We start from the raw sequence: 25,139 nt of genomic DNA, 5'->3' as shown, positions 1-25,139 counted from the left end.
TGAATGTGAACATGTATGCAGCGTATGTGTCGATGTAATGTTTTAATAATTAGGTTTGTGTGTGTGTGTGTGTGTGTGTGTGTGTGTGTGTATGTGTGTGTGTTTGTGTGTGCGTGCCTGTTGATAGCTCTTATCAATATTCCATTCAAATACTGCATTCACTGCAGAAACGCGATGTTGACCAACTACGGTTGATCAAAAACGAAGAAGAAGAAGAAGAAGAAGAAGCAGAAGAAGAAGAAGAAGAAGAAGTAGAAAGAAGGTGAAGAGTTCAAGCTCGGAAAACAAAACAACTTTCATGAAATGAGGAACAACACAACTTTACTTGTGTAGGGCAAGCATTCGGAAGCTTTAAACAACATACTCGTGCTGTACAGAATATTCATACTCGCACATGTTTCTTTCTTGTGTTATTCTTATTCACTTCCCTCCAATTATGGTCCTTAGGTAAGAAATCACTTATCATTCATAAGTTGCCACTATAGGCTGGCAAGCTTCTGGCAAACTGTTGAAGGAACACTTTCCTGAACAAAGTGTATACATACAATTTCAATACGTTACAGACATTGAGCAGGAGGAACAGAATGCAGTAGGTTTTCATTGAAGGAACACAGTTGAGGTAGAGACGTCATATTATTTGTTGATACACCTTGTACATTGTATAATGTGTATCTCTGTTTGGCTTTTTTAAGTGTTAGTACATGGGATTTTGAAAACTCTATCGAATGGACAAAACAATGTCTAAGAATGGTTAAGAAATTGGAAAACACTTCACCGAAAAGACTCTTTTCCTGAAAACTTTTTATGCAAATGTTTTGAAAATTGTGCCTATAGCTCATTCAGATATATGATGATTTTCATAAAACAATGCATTACTACAAATCTACAATAAATATCATCGCCGTCTGAATGTTAACAACACTACATTTTTTATGAAGTTAATTTTATTTTAAAAAAGATAACGAACCACAATTTCCAAACAGTAATCGATCGTAACTACATGTCGTAGTACTTTTTCGCAACAAACCCCGTATAAATGTCCCCCATGTCGGTTTCATGATCAAGGATAGCACATTATTGTAATCACTGAATGGATTCACACGCAGAAAAGTTACAATCAATACATCTTATATAAATTGCTGAGTACATCAGGAGTCTAGGTTTACTTAATCGACAAGGTGAACAGTCATATCATACGCGCCATCCATTGATTTTGTTTACCATAATTTACTTCAATCAGTGGAACACCGTATAATAAAACCACTAAACATCGTTTTATAGGTCATAGATGTTTACTGTCACTATCTTGTCGCTGCCATAGAGGCACCCTATATGATTTCAAACAAAGTTATACAACATGTAAACTAAATCGAAGCTCTTTACTAGTTACCAAATAATGTCGTTAAACACCCATGAAACATTACGAACAAACATCTAGAAATCTTTACCGTCATAGCAACTCATCCCTCAATTTTTCCCGCTCACACTTTGATAAACATAATAAAGATAACTCTCGCGCATTAAAGTGCACTCACAGATATCACGGGTACACATAAAACGATCAATCCTTGTTAGGGAATATCACCAATAAACTCCAATTCTTTCATGGAAGGTCACAATGAAGTACCTTGGTAAATCAACCCCTGTCACTTGTACCAGAACTGAGGCTAAACTGGATGGTAGCCATGCCTTACTGTCTACTTCAAATCTTAGACATAATTGGGGAGCATGTCTTCTGAAGCTCATCTAGTTTGTGTGTGAACTCCTCCTTAGTAGCTGTGGAGTTGAAACCCAGCCACTGAATGACGTCATCTGCAGCCTTGATGACCATCTTTTTGTCATGAGCAGTTACCTTCCTTCGGGCTGACGGTTCGTTTACAGCAAACTTGACCCTGTAGGCGTAGTCCTCCAGTTGGCTTCTGGTTCTGAGTCTTTTTCGCTGGAGGTGATCCTCAACCTTGAACCTCTCAGCCTCTTTGATCATGAGTTCAATTTCTTTCTTGGATAGACGACCACTTCGGTTGATAATCGTGATATTATTGCTTTTGCCTGTGCTCTGGTTCTTGGCTGTCACATTCATGATGCCGTTGGCGTCGATGTCAAAGGTCACTTCGATCTTTTGCACACCTCTGGGAGCTGGAGGAATGCCACTCAGCACGAACTTTCCAAGCAGGTTGTTGTATTTGGTGAGCGCCCTCTCTCCTTCGTACACCATAATACTCACGCTTGTCACGTTGTCGGAATGTGTTTTGAAGGGTTTAGAGACCTTGACAGGAATTGTCGTATTTCTCTTGATCACGGTTGACATTTCACCACCAGTGGTCTCGACTCCAAGAGAGAGTGAAGTTACATCAACAAGGATCACATCCTGAATTTCTTCACTCTGATCTCTAGACAAGACGGCTGCTTGGATTGCTGCACCGGAAGCCACAGCTTCATCTGGATTGATGGACTTGTTGAGGTCCTTGCCATCCAGGAACTCCTGCAGAAGCTTCTGGATCTTGGGAATACGGGATGAACCCCCGACCAGCACAACGGTGTCGATATCTTTCTTGTTGATCTTTGCATCGATGATAGCCCTCCCAACTGGGCAAAGGCTTTCGTGGAAGAGATCAAAGCAGAGGTTTTCAAAGCGAGCTCGTGTGACGGTCGTGCGGAAATCAACTCCTTCAAACAGTGATTCTATTTCAATACAGGCAATGGAACTACTGGAGAGTGTCCTCTTTGCATACTCAGCTGCGGTGCGGAGACGTTGGAGGGCTCGCGAGTTGTTTGTCAGATCCCTCTTGTACTTTCGACTGAATTCCTCTGTAAATTACTGGACAAGCCTGTTGTCAAAGTCCTCACCACCAAGATGGGTGTTTCCAGCAGTTGAGATGACTTCGAAGATGCCGTCATCGATCGACAAGACGGACACATCGAATGTTCCTCCACCGAGGTCAAAGATCAGGACATGTTGCTCTTCTTCCAACTTCTTATCCAGTCCGTATGCCAAAGCAGCTGCTGTGGGCTCATTGATGATGCGCAAAACATTCAGGCCTGCAATTACACCTGCATCTTCAGTGGCCTGTCGCTGAGCATTGTTGAAGTAGGCGGGAACGGTGATGACAGCATCTGTGACTTTCTGACCCAGATATGCCTCGGCCGTCTCCTTCATCTTGGAGAGAATCATGGAACTGACCTCCTCTGGGGCAAGGATCTTATTCTCACCCATGTACTCAACCTCTAGAGCAGGTTTGCCTCCTTGGTTTATTACCTTGAATGGCCAGTGCTTCATGTCAGCTTGCACACTCTCGTCTGTGAATCGCCGACCAATCAGCCGCTTGACGTCAAAGATTGTGTTTTGGGGGTTCCTGTATTGCAGGAGAAAGTGAAAATATTTTTTTTTTGCAAGAAAACCAAAACACAACCAAAACAAGCGCTCCTGTTTAAAAGATTACTGCATCATTGATCTCAATAGGAAATAGCATCATCTTGTAGTTGTTTGACTTCACAAAATATAGAAGTGATACAGAACCTTCTTTTCACGTAATGGTTTTGGTGAATGATTTAACAAAATGTTCTGGTCACTACGCTATAAAACATCATACAACGAGTGAATGAACAAAGTGATAATAATTCTTTTTCCTGCCAGTCCCTGCCCCAACATTTTTTTTCCCTATTTACAAATGTCATACACGATGCTTTTTCGATTTAAACTTTAGTTCGGTTTCCAGCAGTGACATATATAAGGAACAGGACATTTATACCAATAACTATTTTTTTTTCATAATTGAAATGAAGCACTCTGCAGACATATGAAAATAAATCAAAATTTTACTGCCTTCATCATTCTCCTTTGTTTTAGTCTTGAAATTGTTATGCATTCAAGAATTGCAAAATTATCCCAATATCTGTTTTAAGAATTGCCTCACTCTATCACTTTCGCTCTCTCGTATCGGGACGTTCCATTCTCTGATTTCATCGCTGAGTTTTGTGAGATACATGGGATGACCACGTTTCACTCGACTCTAACACTGCCCAATTTTGCACGTTATCCTTGAAATTTCTACCGCATAATTTATGCGCATCTATAATCGTTAACGCGTTTCATGAATGCTGATGTGTATTTTTTTGTTTCATCTGACATATGAAAAAAAAAAAATGTACTATTTTACAGTGTGATATCAATTCAGTGTTAGCACGCATTCTTTCCATCAACGAAAATATGGTAGGCCTACATGATAGAAAGAACACACAATTACACATAACAGATGCAATATCATAGCAAGAACATGGAACACAACTGCAGTACAAAATAATGCAGAACAGAAAGAAGAAGGAACAAGTGAGAAAGGAAGAGAGGTCTGTGAACAAGCCACTCCATCGGGACAGGTGAAAGTACGAAAGTTATTAATGCTGTAGTCTAGTTCTGAACCCTTTTTATCGATTCTCTTTTTCGTCGAGTGATGGCGCGATCCCGAGAATTGCTACCTCGGGGGCGCATTTCCGCCTTACTCCTTCGCCTAGGCTTTTCTTCGATATATTGCAGTGAACCTGCTGGATTCAAAGTCTAGGAGCTAGCGGCGCACCTTATGAAATCGCGCTATCACTCGAAATCCGTGTCGTACCCACCTACTAATAGTATCTACCGTAGGGGGGGTTCAAACGTACACCAATTAGCGGGATACAAATCTCGAGATTTGCATCGCGATCGGTATCTCGAGTTTTTTGCACGTGTGGACAGAAAAACCCGAAAATTTGCGCGATAAGCATCGCGATGCTAATCCCAAGAAATCTTGCGCTAATTCCTCAATTAGCGGGATAATTTGCCCCGCGCCGGTACGTGTGAACGGTCGGGTTTAGAATCTCGAGTTTTTGTATCCCATCATGCAATGCGCACAACACAACAGCGAGGCCTCTGCGCAGAGGTCCTTCACTTCTTTGGCGCGCCACAACAACCACACCACTGACGCGCAAAAACAATAGCCGGGTTCACACGTACACCAATTAGCGGGATACAAATCTCGAGATTTGCATCGCGATCGTCATCCCGAGTTTTTTGCACGTGTGGCAAGAAAAAACCCGAAAATTAGCGGGATAAGCATCGCGATGCTAATCCCAAGAAATCTTGCGCTGGTTCCTCAATTAGCGGGATAATTGGCGCCGCACTGGTACGTGTGAACGGTCGGGATTAGAATCTTGAGTTTTTACATCCCATCATGCAATACGCACATCACAACAGCGAGGCCTCTGCGAAGAGGTCCTTCACCTCTTTGGAGTACAACAACAACAGCGCGCGAACCACACCACTGACGCGTAAAAGACAATGGACAAAGGTAAGTGCGCGCAGGCAGTGATAGAGAAGGGCGCTGTGTGACCCAGTTTGCAGGCTTTGCAAAAAAACTCGAGATGTGGATCGCGATCGTCATCCCGCTAATTTGTACGTGTGAACCCGGCTAGTGTGCAGGTTTGGCTGTTATTTCGATCGGCAATTAGCGGGATAATTCTGTACGTGTGAAAGGTTGCAAAAAAATCGAGATTCCGAGCGCGATCGCTATCCCGCTAATTTGGAGCGTGTGAACGGTTGCGAAAAATCTCGAGATGATGGAGCGCGATTGTCATCCCGCTATTTTGTGAACCCGGCTCGTGAGTGGGATAAGTTACCTTATGCATGCGCATTAAATTTATGCCTAGACTGTTCTTTCGGTCGGCAATCAGCGGGATAATTCTGTACTTGTGAACGGTTGCAAAAAACCTCGAAATTCCGAGCGCGATCGCTATCCCAATAATTTGGAGCGTGTGAACGGTTGCAAAAAAATCTCGAGATATGGAGCGTGATCGTCATCCCGCTATTGTGTGAACCCGGCTGTGAGTGGGATAATTTGCCTTATGCATGCGCATTTATGCATAGACTATTTTTGTATGCATGTGCATGTGGTGAGCAGCGGTGAGCTGAGCAAGAAGCTTAATTTTTACTTATAGTAGATTACTTAATTGCTGTTATTTTGCTAACTTCACTTCAATCAATTCAAAATTGCAATGGAAGAAGAACTAGATCATGCAGATCTACAGAACACCAGATCGAGGTCTCAGCCTCAGAGCCAAAACTCAGTCTTAGAGACTCCAGAGTCAGAGGAAGATGCCATTCCTTCACCTTTGTTTGTAGGTGATTTTGAGTTGTGAATGTCTAACTTTAGAGTCTATTTCTTATCCAGATCTAGACTCTAGACCTCTAAGTTATTCTATTTTGTTTAGACTCTTGGCCTTAGCCTTAAAAGTTAGGTTGTTTCTAGGGTCCATATCATGTATCAAACTTAATGATTTGTAATAGCATTTTTAGTTTAGGCTTTACTTAGCCTAACTTAAGATTAAGAAGGCTTTAAGTTTAAGCCCAAGGGCAAGAGTCTATAGCTTAACAATAGATGTGTCGCTTTAAAAGAGTTTTATGTCTCAAGATTCCAGTCAAGACTTCAGTATCTGCATGATCTAGTAACTAAGTAGTGCATTTGTAAAATATAAAAAGTAATAGTAGATCTACTAGAAGTAGTTGACAATCTATTCTAATTCATAACTTAGTGTTACCATTTACGCACCCTTAAAAAAAATCAATACTACATGTATTTTCCTCATTTTCCTTCTCATAAAATAATAGTAATTATAAGACCTTCATAATTCTCATTAATCTTTGTATTTCTTTTGTATGTATTGCTTTTTATTAACGTATCTGTATATTCTTTTCATTTTTGTTTCTTGTAGCATGAATTTTGCATAAGTGCATGTGGTTTGCCCAGATTGATTCATAATGTTACGTTTATTTTAGTAGGGTGATAACGGTGCTGCCTGAGTTGAAAGAGAGCGAAGTGATAAACGCGTACATTGCCAAAAGTACGGTATTAAATAGTGAACACCGACCTGGTGTTAAATTTTCGGTGCTCATTTATGGTGCTAAATTAACACCTCCGGGTGTCATTTCCAAATATAAAACTGTTTTTTGAAGAGTTTCTTAGTAACTGCACTTCTTGCTGATTTTTAATTTAAACAAGACGATCAAGAATTTTACATTAAAATACTAGATTTTTGAAAAAATTTGAAAATAAATTTACACCACAGTAACACCAGCTGGTGTGGTCTCTTATTGAAGCTGGACGGGTGTTAAACCATTGATATTAACACCAACAAATATCAAATCAACACCATGTGGTGTCATTTTTGAATTAACACCAGTACAGTGTCGAAATAACACCAGGTACAGTGTCAATCACCACGAAGTGTCGGGTGAACACTTTTCAACACCATCACAGTGCATTTTCTACACCTGTGGGTGTGGTCCTCTGTTGAAGTTTGATCGGTGTTAGATTTAACACCCATGGTGTTAAATCTAACACCGATTTTTTACAGTGTATGAAGAATAAATGATTGACTGACTGCAATTCCATGCAGGATGACGCATATTTTCAGGTACTCAATACGCATGCGTGACAGGTGACAAGGGATATGTATAGACTACGTTCACTAGTCGGTTTGTTACTATTATTGGCGAAATTGCCTAGACGAAGGTGTAAAACGGAAATGGGCACCCCGGGGCCAAAGCTAGAGTGTAACTGCAGGGGCCCACGCGCCGAGCCAATCATCGAGCATTCTTCTTCTTCTAGAGTATATAATGACAACCAACCAAAGTGGGAGTCCCTTTTTTTTTTCTTTTTTTGATGTAGGCACTCATATGTCTTTATGCCCTACAAACCTGGCTCTGGCTTCGCTTTGATGCTAGACTGTGAGTTGTTTCGTCCAACAGTGCTTGAATGCCAATTGTTTGGGCTCCGTCCCTTTTCCGTGGTGCGATATTTTGCCCATTGCGACAAACCAAGAGAGGGAGCAATTGCAATACATTACCATGAGACTGCAGCGCGCCCAACGAAAAATTTCTCGCGTATCGTTAGCTCTATTAATAAAGCGTATCGCAATCCTCCGGTGTCACGCCCTCTACGGCTTGTCGCGTACACTGAATCACCGCTACGAGTAAAATGAATCCAGAAGCTAGACTAGATTGCCCATAGCACAGGACTCAGGACTCAGAATACACTTCCATCCCCATGAACACACGGTTATACACTAGCTGCCTAACACCACCCCATCCCCCCCCCCACACACACACACGTGTGTGTGTGTGGGGGGGGGGGGGGAGGGATGGGGAATGGTGATACACGGGGGAGGGGGAAGGAGGTCCTCTGTGGTTGGCTACTACAGCGCATGGCCCCCATACACTACATAAACAAAGCATTTACCCGGTGAGGTATTATGTGTAATGAAAATGGAATGAAAATATTTTTTCTAGGCTATTCCATAATCTGGGCCTAGTGTAAAACAAGTACATTTTGGGTGTTGAGTACAGTTCTCACGAAAGGAAGATGGGATTCACAGAACCGTTGTGTGGGATATTATGTGTGCTTGATTATTACGATTGATTAATCGGGAGAATAGTCGATTGCAGTTATAACGGAAAATAAATCGGCCAAATTAAAATTTGCTTGATTTTATTTATTTATTTATTTGGTGATAAGCACAATCAGGGTATGCAATCATGACTTTCTCACTTTAAAAAATTGTAACTTCTTAAGGAATGCACCAACTGACTTGAAAATTCACATGCAGCATGCTAAGACATCAGTAATCACATGTGGTAAGACAACAGCTAATTTCTTCTCATTTACTGTTAATTATTAAAGATTAATTACCAAAAAGTCCCCCAAAACCCACGTAATGCGTCAAAAAAAGCGTTTTACAACTTACGTAAAATCAAGATTTGAGGTCCATATTTTAAGTCTACCCCTATGTGTTTGGTATTAAATTAATGGATTTTTTTCCTGGCATTGCTTGCATGCAATAAAAAACAGTGGTTCTTTCAGCTGGAGAAAGTTATAAGGTCTGAAGTCCCATCCTGGTAGGAGTGTATTAATGCTGACTTATTTTTGTGACATTGTGACCTTTTAACCCATGCTGTACAGCTATACATGGAGAAACAGCTTATTTTTCTGCTTTTCCTGAGAGTACTGAAGACACACTACAATATGGTGCGCTGTTTGCCAATAAATGTTCAGCCAGTTTTGAGTTTTGAGCCATTTTCAAATGCTGAGTAAAATAAGTGCAGCCGTTTTTCAGTATTTTCAGTGAGGTATATCCTAATTTGACTACTTTCAAGAATCTTTTCCCCTTATTGAATATCCTTGTTTTTTTTAACCATGAATTGTACATATGTAGAAATCTGTTGTGTGAAAATTTTAGCAAATTTGAGCAATAGGAACTTATTTTTTAATGTTTTTACAAATTGCTGAGCATAAATAAGTGCAATACACGCCCATGTTATACTGCATGAAGGTCATATGATAAGTGTTCAGTGTTCATATTTCAATGCTTGTTCAATTTCTAAAGATATCATAAGCAAAAACATAGTATTTTGGCTTAATATGTCATTGTTTGAGTGTCACAGCTTGGATATCAACTCAAGTCATTATAAATCTCACATTCATTCTTCTATCTGTGTTTACAAATATGAGAATTGATCCAAACACTGTGCGCACATTCAAGGTCAAACTGTACAGATAATTTTTTTATGAAAAATATAATATCTTCCAAAGTACCAGCCCTAATTTCATAAAAATTTGTAATAATGGCCACTATATGTCTGTTACCTATTCCTGAAAGTTGTGCCTCTTCACTCTTTGGCAAAAGTGAAATATGATAAAATATGTAAAAGTGGTTTTATTTGAATTCAAAATAATGCCTACAAAATTGATCATCCATTTCGAGAAGTGAAAATATGAAATTCATTTATATTTTGTGATATGTCATGGCTATGTACTGGTGGTGAATGAAAGGGATATTTATCAGGAATATCTAACAGCAATATCAGATGAAAAAAACATTCTCCTTTTTTTTTAATGAATTTTTCCAATATATTAGTCATTTCAATGTAATTCGACACCCCTAATTTAAATGCTAATTTATGCGCAGTTTAATGCAAAATTTTGACTCTTTCTTTACATGAAATGAAAATTTGAACACTCAGCTACAACAAACAACAAAAAAAGCATTTTCAACAAGTTTTTTTCATTTTTGCCCTGTTACACAATTGCATACCCTGATTGTGCTATTGACCATTTATTTATTTATTTTTTTTTTTGGGGGGGGGGGCCTCAAAAGTTCATGTTCAAAAACTAGGAAGCAGTATGTGCTCAGGTATGGAGATTTAAAACAATTCAAAGCGCCATCTCCTTGTAATACGTATTGCTCAAAACAACGATTCCGTGATTTTGATGCGACATTTACTAAAGTGTAACGAAGATGAACGACGATCATAATGCAATTTGTTCTCTACCCTCTATATTAATAATTCTTTATTCTCGATATGGCACTTCAATTGGATCTTTTCATCTATGCGAACACTTCAACATTTAATGGAAAAAACGTCTTCTTGTCATCTCATGGAGAAGTGTCAATTGCTGGGAAGTCTATCTAAAAAGTTGTTTAAAGGCATCTTTATTCAAACCTGTCTATATCGGCCACCCAAGACAGACGAAAAAGTGGCTGTTATAGACTGGTGGCCACCATGGACAAGTTCTTAGTTTTAGTGGTCGTATACGGCATGTGTCCACGGTAGACAGGTGGTTGCTAAGCCAGGTTTGACCGTATGTGACTGTGCATCACAAAACGAACAAAAGTCGCAACCCTTGATTTTACGTGAAGACTCAAAAAAGTTGAAACGGGTCAACCAAGTCGATGTTATTTTTTTTTTTCATATTTTCTGAAAGAGCTACACGTAGACCCTTCTTCTACATTATTCTTTAAGTTTGGGATCATAAAATGAATGGGAAAGTGCATCTTCTGCAGTTTTTCTCCAACCCTTTTTTTGTAGAGAAAAGAGATCAGGTATGTCTTATAGGCCCCTTTTCGTTTCTTGATAACCCCTTTGCACACTCATCACTTTCAAGTCTGATTAATTTTGAAGGGAAAATGCTACTGCTTTGAACGTTGGGTATAGTCATCTACAGAATGTGCTAATAGATCATGCTCAATTTCAACTAACTTTCTTAATGTGATAATCCCTTCATTGTTGTTGCTCCAGTGGTTTAAATCCTATTTTTGTGGGGTTTTGTGTTTTGTGTTTTTTTTTTTTTTGTTTTTGTGTTGCTGTTGTTGTTGTTGTTGTTTTTTTTTTTTTTTTTTTGGGGGGGGGAGTTGTCCTATTCATCGCACAGCTAGCACGATTTGGTAAAGATTTCAAAGCCCTTGAATAGACAGAAAGACCTTATACTTTAGAGTCTTTTCTCGGTTCACACTTTTCCAGAGTGTGTGCTTTTTTTTTCCTATATGTTGCTAGGTAACACTCTTAAAAAAATCGAGTGAAAGTATTCACTCTTAAAGGAGTTAATTCGAAAAAGAGTGAATTTAGAGTGAAATTGGAGTGAATTCTGAGTGAAAATGTTAATTTTCACTCGTTCTGGAGTGACCTCAAGGATCACTCGAAGATTTTATCGGCAATGTCTAGACGCCGGTGCGCAAAGCAGCGTTTCATATGCATTATGGGATAGCTCAACGGACAAACTTGGCCGGTTTTGGCTGTTGCGTTACGTCTTTATCTATGGGTATTTTTTGTTGAAGATTTCTTTGCTTTCCATCATGTAACCTGCCTATATTGAAGATTCTCAGTAACGAGCCATGATGGCTCTAGAGACCGTAAATCGGTAGACGTTAGAAATTTTAGACTTTTATTTTAGTTGAATCCAAAGTGAAGAAGAATAACAGCAAGGTAAGGAGACCAGACGAATATTACCTCGATCCCTCGACGGTACCTGACCAGTCAAAAATCACTGATGTCGGACCAGCAACCTTTTCAGGAATACATGTACTAATATTTACCGGTAAAAAAAGAATGGAAAACTTGGTACCTATACTGGTCCGAGGTCGGATCAGTAGAAAAATAGGTTGGTGTGGAACCCTGTCATAGTTATCAAAACCCTAAACAAATTTATGTCAAAACTAGATCTGCTCCCGAGTACTGATGGTCGGAACTTTCCACCCTTTCTATTCCCCCCCTTCTCTCTCAGTGTCTCTATACATATTATATTGAGTAAGTTGTCAGTGTGTTGGTGTGATAACATCGTCGGAAATAAAACTGAAACCAAGTTCATGCTTTATTCACCAACAGTTTATTTCGGCACACAAATTTTCGCTGTTTTTCAAGTGTTCTTGGTCACGTTGGCAACGCGGTTGCAATGTACTGTTAAGTGTTGAGAATGACTTCGGCCTAATTGCTATGTTCTCTCGGTAACAATGACATATAACAACAATACCAAACAATAATCGCCCGAAAATTTGTGAATAAACTCTTGGCGAATAAAGGAAGAACTTTACACATATATATATATGTATATATATAATATATATATATATATATATATATATATATACACATATATATATATGTGTGTGTGTATGTGTGTGTGTGTGTTTGGTCCCCCCCCCCCCCCCATGCACAGTTTGGTTAGGCGTGCCAGTGTTTTAGAGGATGGTAAATTGTTGCATACATGTATATTACAAAGGTAAAAGATTCTAAGGTTTGTTTATTTGTTTGTTTGTTTCAAATTCCATCTGAGACGATGACTGGATAGCGCATGCTCAGCTGCACTATAGCTGGTCTGTCATGAGGACGCTTCCAGTAGTTGGACGTGAGTGGGCTACAACGTACTGTTGCGGGAAAACGGTGTTGTTGACACTGACTACTGGGGGTTTTGCAGGATGTACCGAGCGGGAATTATACCCCAATACAGGCAGATTTTACGCAATGGAAGAGAGTAAGTTATAGGGTACAGATACATTCACGCAATTCACCATCACGATGAGAGAGGGACATACATAGGGTTCAAATGGAAGAGCGTTATTTCCGGGCAAACTGCTAGTTTATTGGCAGATACTTTCGTTGACACACGTACATGATCGCCATGACTTATTACAGAACTATTCTAACTGCACGACACGAACACTCTGGTTCCTTGATTCAAGAAGTCTTAGAATCAAGAAGTCCCAAAAGAAGTCATAGGTGCGAGGAGTCTCAAAAGTCAAGAAGTCTGCCCGCTATATAGTCAGAGCAATCATTATCTATACCTTAATGTTTAAATGTATTTCTTGAAACTTCAAGTATTCGCTTGATTCAAATTATGTTGAAGCTCTGAGAAACATAGAATATTTGGGCGCATAACAATTCTTCAGTGGACTATACACAACATAGTATTCCAAACGATGTAATTCGTGGAATGTTAAGAATTTACGGAATGTGCAATGAATGTGTACTTATCAGAGATTCAGGCTAGAGCGGAAATCCACTTGTTTTGGAATGTGCCCATGCAGCTCGGTACTTTTTGAGGTAGAGTTACGCCAAAAATCCTAATGTTTTGGGACGAAGGACGGTAAGAGGAGAAGCCCTTGAAAGTGTCAACATGGAGGGTGCTTGGCACGTGTGGAATGTAAACATTTATGACCCCACGAGCCCACTGCGGAGGGCAAGTGGTACAACAAGGCACAATTGTTCTGCATGGTCAGTGGTTTTCTGCCTATCCACATTCGTTAAGGCCGTGTCACACCATAACGCGGGCTTGTGGCGAGGAGGTAGTTTCCAGCACGTAGAAGATTTTCAGCGGGCGAACAAGAATGTTTGCAATTTTCATTCATGCCTTGTCATACCGTACGGGGGAACTTCTGCGGCTTGACTTGCGGGGAAACAAATTTACTCCAAGGAGCTCTCCGCAGTTGGTCCGCACCTGACAGTATCTAGCGCGTAGTTGCCCGGAGGTGCTCACGCAAGTCCGATTTAACCGCAGCCAAGTTTTGAGCATGAACAAAACTTTTTCCGGGTGAGTTGCGAGAATGCCCGTAGAGGTCCACGCAGAACGCCAGTAGAGGGCTTTTTACACTTGTGTTTCTTAACCCCGGACTTTCTCTGACCCAGGACTATCGTTAGTCCCGTACCATTTTTTCAGCTTTTAATTTTTTACACTCGCCAATTAGTCCCGTACTATCTCTTGTCCGGGGCTAAGGAGAAAACTGACCTTTTTACACTCGTATTTCTTAGCCCCGGACTTTCCAAACCACATGAATATTCATAATTACGCTGTGTACTGTACACGTACACGCACGCACCGGCAGTACTTGATTACCTCGTTTCTGATTGGTCAGTGAGGGTCGGACTTCGTCTCCGTCGCTTAGCCCAGTATTATTTTTTCGTTCTGTTTACACTCACTTGCTTGGCACCGCAATTGCGGTGCTAACCCCTGCTATTTTGCAGGGCCAGATAGTACCGTACTATCGGTGGGGCTAGCCCACTTTGGCAAAAACGAGTGTAAACAGAAAGTGGGCTAAGGATAGTCCCGTACCAACGGTGGGGCTAAGGCCCCCCCCCCCCCCCCCCTTAGCCCCACCGTTGGTCCGGGGCTAAGCAAAAATTTACAAGTGTAAAAAGCCCTTAGGAGACCCTTAGCGGCAGTACTTCCCAGGCAATTCCCACGCAGGTACTTCGCAGTCCCGTATGCAGCCAAGATAATGAAATTCTGTGAGATTTCAGCCATTCCATTAGAGGAATTCCTTCACTTAGTTGTCAGCCCCCACGCGACTGGTACAAAGGTCACACAGTATACTCGCAAGTATAACGCGTACATGCGCTGACTCGCACAAATCCTTTTCCGCCCTCAGGAATGTCCGGTATGCTAGAAAATCCCTACACGTAACAAGCCCGAGTAGCTTGCCCGGAAAGGTGTGACAGGGCCTAAACACGGTTGCGGGTGAAAAAATATGCGTGCGCACCTCCGGGCGACTACTTTTGAGATACATGCTAGGTACTGTCATGTGCGGATATCTACGGGGAACTCCGGGTAGTCAAAATTGTTCTTTGCAAGTCGCACGCAAGGCTGGTGTGACACGGCCTTTAGGTACGTTCAGGGAGGTGACCCACCTCCCTGGTACGTTGTCATGGTTGTACCAGTATATTTCGCGATGAATGAATGAGGCTTGATCGGTGGGAATCTCTCGCACACGGCACGCACCGCCATCATAATTTATCATTATTTTTTAATATCCTATACGACGACCGCCTACCCAAGGAACGGAGTGTTTTGCTAGAAAATGAAAAGGTATGCTTACTGAGGAGCTGTACCATGCACTGAGGCACCTCCCTGGTTATAATATTAAAAAATGTTACATTCTTAAAGTGTAACCAGGGGACCGTTTCATGAAACTTTTTGTAGGTGATTTACACTGACAACTGTTAAAAGCTATTGAAATCTTTGCGTCTGATTGGCTGATAGCAAATTTGTTGGTGAAAACCTTCGACGAACTCGTTGATGAAACGCCCCCCCCCCCCCCCGGTCTTAAAGTGTAACTCGATGCCCAGGCTTCAGAAAAAAGTGTCAGAGCAGGGAGGTTGGTGAGAGCATATGAGAGTGCATACTTACGGGAGTTATAGGTTCAATACATTAAAAAGATCAAGAGCAAGATTTTTCATATTGTATTTCTTACTTTGTAAGATTTATTTCCTGCAACTCTTTCATATATATATATGAATCACAATTGTTTTCTGCGAAACCTACGAATAAATATAGAATTACGATGTACATGATTTAAAGGGTGTGTACAGTTCTGGTCGAGGTGAAGATTTAGCTTTTAACGTTTTGTGAGATATTCAGAAACCACTCTATGAGATGTCAAAGAGCATGCAGTTCTAAGGGGTATCAAAAGTTTATTCGATGAAAATCGGTTTTGAAATGGCTGAGATATCCAAAAACAAGGTGAAACAAAGAGATACTAATAAAGTTGGGGCATGTCGCCTTTTATTATTAGCTCTTTTTTGGATATCTCAGCCATTTGAAAACCAATTTTCATCAAATAAACATTGAATCCTTCTTAGAATTACATGCTCTTTCATATTTCATAAAAGGCATTTCATTATCTCACTTAGGAATGTTCAAAACATGAATCCCTACCTCAACCAGTTGAGTACTGTACAGTCCCTTTAAAGGAGAAACAAATAAATGTGTACATTAATTCTTTTACCAAAATATATTGCATTATCGAATGTCCATATAATTATCTAAGAAATTATGGATTTTTTTTCTAAACCTTCCTCATTATATAGAACCAAAATAATAGAGTTAGGCAAATGCTGATATGGTGTTAAACATGGTAAAGTTGGAATTCAGTTTCATGTTAGATTATGGCGGTATCCAGGCGTGTCCTGGTAGGGGAGGCGGAATTTTCACATTTTCAGCATCTTCTTCAAAAATACAATTATGACAATAACTTGTATACTTCCACCAAATGTGTAGCATCTCTTGGGTAAAAGAATCCCACTTTGTTTGAAGGGGCACCAAGTCCAAAGGCCTCAACATAAGGGACCGTTTGAACAAAATACATGCAAATCTTCTTCAGAACCATAACTGATAAGTAACAGAGCTGATGCAATGTTATATATTAGAAAGTGAATGTATGAATGTATTCATTTCTTAAATTTGATATGGCGGTTGAGGGATGCCGAAGGAGGGGTATTCACGGTAATGTTCATATTTTCAACATCTTCTTGAAAAATCTATGAAATTTTTACTTCACAAGGTAGGTAGCATCCCCAGAACAGAGTGATTCAAAATCTAACATATTACTGGTTTGCTGGTGTGTAAGTAATCAATAAAGCCCCTATGGGCTTTAATTTTCACAATTTTTGCCTATAACATATTCCTGGTTGTTTTACATCCCAAGATGAGAAAGGTCCTCTCTGGTTTTCACTTTGAAATCCTACATGGTGGTCATTGATGCAGGAAAGTGATGTCATGATTTTTATTTTTATTTTTTTTTCTGATCGGTGAGATGTCGACTGCTTGTACGATAAAATTCACAATTTTTATCAGGAAATGCAAACTTCATTCCTCATGCTTCCACGTTTCCTTTTATTTTATGTCTGCTTTCTTTCATTATGATTTCCTTATCTCTCAGGTGCAAAGTTAGCCATAATTAATGATGAATCCATAAGTATGTTTTCGAAAGTGATTTGATTAATTGTATCATACAGAAACAGCAATAAATGCAATGAAAAGAATTGCTCATATAGGACCCTGAAAGCATCTGCAGCTTCGCGTTCGTGATGTGTATAATTATTGGAAGTAATATGTCTGCTCCACGTAATGTGTGGTTTATTGCGCATTATTGTTTTCGAAAATATGCACCCCATAAAATATCCTGCATACAGAAATGATCATGCCTATTGTGGTTATCAAGTGTAGAAACATTTTACAACTCACTGTGAGAAGAAAATTTTGGTATAGGGAGATATCAAAAACTATTGTAGAGGTATGTACATGTACCAGCATCATATTGCTGCTCAAAGGCATACAAGACACTCGCACATCACGCATCAACAACACACTAACACTCACATTTTATATACATCAAGGCATGATAGATTAGGTACAAAACCAAATTATGAAAAGATGGCAATTTTCCCTTCGTAAATAAAGTTTCCAGTATGATGGACTAGTGATGTTTTTCACACGTTATAGGCCTACCTGCCATTCCATCCCCATTTCAGTGCCATTTACTCCCTCATCTCCCCATATGTCATTCACCTCTTCTTTTCTAATAAGCACACTTCATACATTATGTTGGTGAGTTTAGGAATGAAAATAATGATAGACAAGTTGAAACATAAGCATGCAGAATGAATGTTACTTGTTCTATTTTAAAACCATGGCAAATGTAAAAGTGAGTGGTGGGTGAGCAGCCGGCAGAAAGAACTGGTCAATAAACGTATCCAAAACTAAACGTTCTTTACGCGAAACACATTTTCAAAAGCCTAGGCATCGAGTTACACTTTAGGGCTCACACCCGTAAATACAATGGAATATCCCACCCCCTTCACAACTTCGTACCAAAGATACCAAAATAAATGAAGAAAAAAATCAATTAAAGATCAATGATGTAGTTTGGCAAAAAATTGAATAGCTGTAGATATTGAGTATGAATTCCTCTACAAACTGCATTCTGGTTGGAAGATGAAAGCTTTTCTGATGGAATTTGAGGGAACTATATTTCATTGGGTACGTGTACGGAAAATAGGTGATTTTTTGAGTGACAAGAACTCGTAGTCTGGCTTTGCGGACCCCTGGACAGAATTTGGACTGAAGAATCCATCCTGAAAATTTGATGGATGAAAGGGTATATCTCACTTATCCAGGTTAGTGACGCTAAAACACCTCATTTTCCCAGCTATTTTACAGAATTTTTTGAAATTTGATTTTTAACACACCCTATGGGGAAATATTTATGGGTGTGAGCCCCATAGAGGATGCATGCAATGCACACAAGTCTATGGGAAGTATTCATCCCATACAAGCTCTGCTGGTTTATGTTGATCTATTGTGTCAGATCTCTTCCTCCCTCCCCCTTCTCCTTCCTACCCCCTCCTCTACAATACCCCTCTCCTCTACCCCCCCCCCCCCCAACTCTGCTTGGCTACAATTTGTTTTCTTATTATGTTGTTGTGGTACTAGATCTTTGTACATAGCAATCAGTATCACACAACTTTGAATGACTGTGTTATTTTAATGTATTTCTTTGTTTTGGCTACCACTGAAACAGGTCAAAATTCATATTAGTCTGTTTGATTAAACAAAGTCTTTTAAAGTACTTTGTAGGCAATAAGGTGATGATGACACCCCCACAATCAAGGATTACTGCCTGCATTTTGTATTCATCTTATGAAGAACTGATCAACACTGCAAGATTTATTTTTTTGTTTAAAAACCCAAAGGGCATGATTTTCAAAAGTGTCCCTTTGAGAAGCTTTATAACCCTTCAATGTGTAATCTCCCATGTGATGTAGGGGCAAATATCACCAAAAACACGTGTGATGTCAAAAAGTCAAATGAGAAATATGACCTCCACTATAGGGCTCACACCCGTAAATACAATGGAATATTCCAGACCCCTTCACAAATTCGTACCAAAGATACCAAAATAAATGAAGAAAAAAGTTAATTAAAAATCAATGATGTAGTTTGGCAAAATACTGAATAGCTGTAGATATTGAGAGTGAATTCCTCTATAAACTGCATTTTGGTTGGAAGATGAAAGCTTTTCTGATGGAATTTGAGGGGACTATATTTCATTGGGTACGTGTACGGAAAATAGGTGATTTTTTTTTTTTTTTTTTTGAGTGACAAGAACTCGTAGTCTGGCTTTGCGGACCCCTGGACAGAATTTGGACTGAAGAATCCACCCTGAAAATTTGATGGATGAAAGGGTATATCTCACTTATCCAGGTTAGTGATGCTGAAACAGCTCATTTCTCCCAGCTGTTTTACAGATTTTTTTTGAAATTTGATTTTTAACACACATCCCTATGGGGAAATATTTATGGGTGTGAGCCCCGTAGAGGATGCATGCAATGCACACAAGTCTATGGGAAGTATTCATCCCATACAAGCTCTGCTGGTTTATGTTGATCTATTGTGTCAGATCTCTTCCTCCCTCCCCCTTCTCCTTCCTACCCCCTCCTCTACAATACCCCTCTCCTCTACCCCCCCCCCCCCCCAACTCTGCTTGGCTACAATTTGTTTTCTTATTATGTTGTTGTGGTACTAGATCTTTGTACATAGCAATCAGTATCACACAACTTTGAATGACTGTGTTATTTTAATGTATTTCTTTGTTTTGGCTACCACTGAAACAGGTCAAAATTCATATTAGTCTGTTTGATTAAACAAAGTCTTTTAAAGTACTTTGTAGGCAATAAGGTGATGATGACACCCCCACAATCAAGGATTACTGCCTGCATTTTGTATTCATCTTATGAAGAACTGATCAACACTGCAAGATTTATTTTTTTGTTTAAAAACCCAAAGGGCATGATTTTCAAAAGTGTCCCTTTGAGAAGCTTTATAACCCTTCAATGTGTAATCTCCCATGTGATGTAGTAGCAAATATCACCAAAAACACATGTGTGATGTCAAAAAGTCAAATGAGAAATATGACCTCCACTATAGGGCTCACACCCGTAAATACAATGGAATATTCCAGACCCCTTCACAAATTCGTACCAAAGATACCAAAATAAATGAAGAAAAAAGTTAATTAAAAATCAATGATGTAGTTTGGCAAAATACTGAATAGCTGTAGATATTGAGTGTGAATTCCTCTATAAACTGCATTTTGGTTGGAAGATGAAAGCTTTTCTGATGGAATTTGAGGGGACTATATTTCATTGGGTACGTGTACGGAAAATAGGTGATTTTTTTTTTTTTTTTTTGAGTGACAAGAACTCGTAGTCTGGCTTTGCGGACCCCTGGACAGAATTTGGGCTAAAGAATCCACCCTGAAAATTTGATGGATGGAAGGGTATATAATCTCACTTATCCAGGTTAGTGATGCTGAAACACCTCATTTCTCCCAGCTGTTTTACAGATTTTTTTGAAATTTGATTTTTAACACACATCCCTATGGGGAAATATTTATGGGTGTGAGCCCTATAAGACCGAGTTCGTATACACAGTATGTCTCACTTATCCAGGTTAGTGACGCTAAAACACCTCATTTCTCCCAGCTATTTTACAGATTTTTTTGAAATTTGATTTTTAACACACCCTATGGGGAAATATTTATGGGTGTGAGCCCCATAGAGGATGCATGCAATGCACACAAGTCTATGGGAAGTATTCATCCCAAACAAGCTCTGCTGGTTTATGTTGATCTATTGTGTCAGATCTCTTCCTCCCTCCCCCTTCTCCTTCCTACCCCCTCCTCTGCAATACCCCTCTCCTCTACCCCCCCCCCCCCCAACTCTGCTTGGCTACAATTTGTTTTCTTAATATTATGTTCTTGTGGTACTAGATCTTAGTAAATAGCAGTCATCAGTATCACACAACTTTGAATGACTTCTTGTATTGTGTATCTTGTATTGTGTCAGATCTCTTCCTCCCTCCCCTTCCCCTCCCTACCCCCCTCTCTCTACCTCTCTCCTCTATACTCCCCCCCCCCCCCCCTCAACTCTGCCTTGCTACTATTTCTTTTCTTAATATTATGTTCTTGTCACTAGATCTTAGTACATAGCAGTCAGTCATCAGTATCACACAACTTTGAATGACTGTGTTATTTTAATGTATTTCTTTGTTTTGGCTACCACTGAAACAGCTCATACATAAAATTAGTCTGTTTGACAAAACAAAGTCTTATCAAATACTTTGTAGGCTATAAGGTGATGATGACACACCCACAATCAAGGATAACTGCCTGGATCTATGTATTCATCTTATGAAGAACTGATCAAAACTGCAAGATCTTTATTAAAAAACAAAAACAAAAACAAAGGGCATGATTTTAAAAAGTGTCCCTTTGAGAAGCTTTATAATGCTTGAATGTGTAATTTCCCATATGATGTAGGGGCAAATATCATCAAAAACACATTTATGATGTTAAAAAGTCAAATGAGAAATATGACCTCCACTATAGAGGCTGAGGAGGATGCATGCAATGCACACAAGTCTATGGGAAGTATTCATCCCATACAAGCTCTGCTGGTTTATGTTGATCTATTGTGTCAGATCTTTTCCTCACTCCCCCATCTCCTTCCCACCCCCCCCCCACCCCTCTCCTCTACCCCCCCCCCCCAACTCTGCTTGGCTACAATTTGTTTTCTTATTATGTTATTGTGGTACTAGATCTTTGTACATAGCAGTTATCAGCATCACACAACTTTGAATGACTGTGTTATTTTAATGTATTTCTTTGTTCTGGCTACCACTGAAACAGGTCAAATTTCATAAAGTTAGTCTGTTTGACAAAACAAAGACTTTTAAAGTACTTTGTAGGCAATAAGGTGATGATGACGCCCCCATAATCAAGGATTACTGCCTGCATCTATGTATTCATCTTATGAAGAACTCATAAACACTGCAAGATTAAAAAAACAACAACAAAGGACATGATTTTCAAGTGTCCCTTTGAGAAGCTTTATAACCCTTCAATGTGTAAGTTCCCATATGATGTAGGGGCAAATATCATCAAAAACACATTTTTTATGTTAAAAAGTCAAATGAGAAATATGACCTCCACTATAGGGCTCACACCCGTAAATACAATGGAATATTCCAGGCCCCTTCACAAATTCGTACCAAAGATACAATATATGAAGAAAAAATTAATTAAAAAACAATGATGTAGTTTGGCAAAAAACTGAATAGCTGTAGATATTGAGTATGAATTCCTCTACAAACTGCATTTTGGTTGGAAGATGAAAGCTTTTCTGATGGAATTTGAGGGGACTGTATTTCATTGGGTACGTCTACAGAAAAAAAGGTGATTTTTTGAGTGACAAGAACTCGTAGTCTGGCTTTGCGGACCCCTGGACAGAATTTGGGCTGAAGAATCCACCCTAAAAAATTGATGAATGAAAGGGTATATCTCACTTATCCAGGTTAGTAACGCTGAAACACCTCATTTCTCCCAGCTATTTTACAGAATTTTTTTGAAATTTGATTTTTAACACACATCCCTATGGGGAAATTTTTGTGGGTGTGAGCCCTACTCTCTAAAAAAGATCGAGTGAAAATACAATGTATTCACTCTTGAAAGAATGAATACAAAAAAAAGAGTGAATTTAGAGGGAAATTGGAGTGAATTTTGAGTGAAAATGTTCATTTTCACTCAGAATTCACTCCAATTTCACTCTAAATCCACTCTTTTCTGTCATTCATTCCTTCAAGAGTGAATATTTTCACTCGATCTTTTTTAGAGAGTTTGACCGAGTTCGTATACACTGTATGTCCACTTTCCATTGACGAACAGATGAACAGTCACCCTGGTTCGATTCCGTAACAAACTTAACTACACTCGGGAATCGAACCAGGGTGACAGTTGCTACTAACGTATGTTAAGGGTAATATCACATACTGTAATTCCCCCTGCCTTCTGAAAGAGAGAAGTCCAGTGGTCTTTTCTTATGCGAGAAAAATGGAAATATGTTGAATTTTCTTAATTCTTTCTTTAAAATAGCGTTGTACTCATGTGACATCACATGCTATAGTAGTCTTTTCATCCAGCCGTGACTGGATGAGCAGAAACTTAAAAAATCAATAACTTTTGAACGAATTGTCCGATTTTGCTCAAACTCTCGCTGATGTGTTTGTTGCATGCACTCAACCCACATGTCAAAGAAGGTGGCAAGTTGAAGAAACGTGCACTTTATTCAAAATGTAAAGTTTAATGAAATTCCCTTTTTATTTTCCTTATTAATGTAGTTGTACGCATGTGACATCATACACTGTAGTACTTAGTCTTCTCTTCCAGCAGTGACTGCCCAGATATTTAAAATGTTCATAACTTTTGAACGGATTGTCCAATTTTCCCCAATCTTTCACTGATGTGTTCTAATAATATTGCTGCATTCTCTCAATCCTTTTGTATATGAAGGTGGACTTGTCCTTTATCAAAGAAGCATTCAGATTATACTAGGCCTACATGTACTTACATAGCAACTTGATTCTTGGCTGCCTCTCCAACCAGCCGCTGCGCGTCAGTGAAGGCGACGTAACTCGGTGTGGTGTTATTTCCATGGTCATTGGCTATGATTTCCACTTTGCTATTACGAAATACTCCGACGCAGGAAAATGTTGTCCCCAAGTCAATACCAATTGGTACAGATTTTGTCAGTGCCATTTCGTTATTGTTGTTGTTATGTTGTTTTTGTTGTTGTTACTGTTTTCTTCTTAGCAGCTTGAAGATTTCTGAAAGAATAATGACACTGGTGTTACCGGCTGAAATCTACCGCCTCCTGTTCTGCCTGCTCACACTCACATGACCCTTCACCTGCTTTCACCAGATGCAAAATGAAATGTCCGTTGTTCATCCGACCAGCAAACTCTAGCTCCTTTATCGGCCTCAAGGATATATCATGCCTTCATGTCTCCTCTCGATCTCGAAAATCATTGGGCCTCGTGCAGCCGTCAAACTGTAAACGCAACTCGTGTAGTTTATACTCGCCAATGCGATATTTCGCTAGTTTCTGACTTTCTGCACGGAGAATACCGAAATCTACATGACCGACCGCGAGGAACTTGGTGCACGTGCTGCCGTGCTCGTCGAGATGCAGTCAAAGTTCCTGGAAGACTGGTAGTAGTCTGGGCTCCTGACCGTTTACCTCGGTGTGATATTTTGCTAGTTGCGATAGACCAAGAGAGGGTGCAATCATCTTTCATTGCGATAATCGTGAGACTGCGCGCCCAACGATTCTCCCAACAAGTACACAGTAGTGTACTGTTGGGAGTAGTCTGATTTCCAGACCCTTTGCCAACTGGACTCCGCGGCGACAAAGTCGCCGCCTTTGCCGGCGACAAAATCAACTTAAACTATACTAGTTTTCGACGTTGAGGGCGTCAATATCGTGAATAGCGAAATAGTATGGGCAGAGGGTCTGGAAGCCAGACCATGTTGGAAGAGGCTGCACTGCCAGGATGGTGCATGTAGTCTTTAATAGCCGCAGACTCCGTTACGACCAACAAGGGTTTGTGCCTGGAAACTACTGTCCCATAGGTCCTGTATTGTAGCTTCTCACCAAAATCGTGCATGTAATAGTATTGGCGCAGACTCCTTTCCCGACCAACAAAGGTCTCTCTTTCACCCCCTTGGATTACTATGGAGCTACACGTGGTGCATAGTAAATTGGAGTTTCGGAGATTCAGAGATTCAGATTCGGAAAGCGAGCAGTTCTCACACAATGATCAGGGAAGCTGAATTTAAAAGTATAGTAAAATAGAAAGTATCTTTCTGCAATTTCATGTGAACTATATGTATGTGCATGAGCGTTTTTGTGACACGTGTTTGTGTGATTGAATGTGTGTGTGTGCGCGTGTGTGTGTGTGTGTGTGTGCTTGTGTTGCATCTGTCCTATGTAAATATGTTACTATTATATAGTATGTTTAAAACTTTAGTATGTTTTGCTTTGTTTTATATGTTTATCCGGGACCCCTTTTTTACAAGCTCTGCTTCTTTTGGGGTCCCAAACCATTCATTATTCTTAATGCTGTATCCTTTTGTAAAATGACAAATGTTTAATGAATTGGTTGAATAAACTT

The 25,139-nt window shown here is 39.7% G+C and overlaps 1 pseudogene; it reads right to left on the bottom strand.

The window, feature by feature from the left end:
• Positions 1-268: 268 nt before the first annotated feature.
• On the bottom strand, positions 269-23,724 carry LOC140229944 (heat shock 70 kDa protein IV-like; annotated as a pseudogene).
• Positions 23,725-25,139: the final 1,415 nt, after the last annotated feature.

Source organism: Diadema setosum, chromosome 6 (genome assembly GCF_964275005.1).
Source record: "Diadema setosum chromosome 6, eeDiaSeto1, whole genome shotgun sequence".
Taxonomy (NCBI): domain Eukaryota; kingdom Metazoa; phylum Echinodermata; class Echinoidea; order Diadematoida; family Diadematidae; genus Diadema; species Diadema setosum.
This window is presented reverse-complemented; position numbering and strand designations above follow the sequence as displayed.